Source organism: Arachis ipaensis, chromosome B07 (genome assembly GCF_000816755.2).
Source record: "Arachis ipaensis cultivar K30076 chromosome B07, Araip1.1, whole genome shotgun sequence".
In the NCBI taxonomy this organism is placed as follows: Eukaryota; Viridiplantae; Streptophyta; class Magnoliopsida; order Fabales; family Fabaceae; genus Arachis; species Arachis ipaensis.
Genome location: NC_029791.2, coordinates 123,499,127 through 123,500,080, shown reverse-complemented (window position 1 = coordinate 123,500,080; position 954 = coordinate 123,499,127).

Here is a 954-nt window from a genome sequence, read left to right as displayed (position 1 = left end):
AACCAATAATCAATATATATTATTTTAAAATTTATTTCAAGAGTATGAGAAAAAAAATATCGAAATTGCTGACATATAAGTATTTGGTGGTCAAGAATAATGTTAAAAAATATTTTTCATTTTCCATTGAAATATACTTAGATACTAGTATCAAACAAATACCATGTCTAAAATATTTCCCGCACTTAAATATTATAACAAAGTCTCCATCCTAAATTCTTAATTTTATGATTCTTTATTTCTTCTTCGATAAAAGGTGGAAAGTGATGGCGCGCTCAGTGGAGCATAATAGCATACTGCATATATATGTAGGTAAAAATTCAGGTGAAGTCGACTTCACGTGAAGTTGATACCTGAGAGCCGTTAGATAAAAATTTAGTCAAATCAGTCAAATCATTTAACGGCGCTCAGGTATCAACTTTATGTGAAGTCGACTGCATCTGAGTTTCCACGATATATGTATGGTAAACGTTATAGTAGTGCAACAAATTAATTAATTGTTGTCCCACTCTCCGATTATAAATAATTAACATACCTTTAATCTTGCATTGCCACCACTTAATAGCAAGTCTCAAATAAAGTGACAACAATCTAACCCTCAAGGATTATTATGTGGTTGGGACGGCTTTCCAATATAAGAAAAGTCTTCCACTTTAAACTTATATTAATATAATAAACTAATAATAAATAAATAAATAATTAATAATAACAACAATCATAATTTTCCTATAATAACTATTCTAAATACATTTATTAAAAATATCAATGCAAAATTTAATTTTCATTCAGAAGATAAAGGATTAATGCTCTTAATGTACCTATAATAAAGATTTAACTATCTTGTATTTTTAGAGTATATGTTAAAATTACATATTAAAAAAAATTTAGATTTTCAATGCAACTATTTTGTATTTATTAAAGAAAATTTTAAATTTTTTATGAATAATAATCATA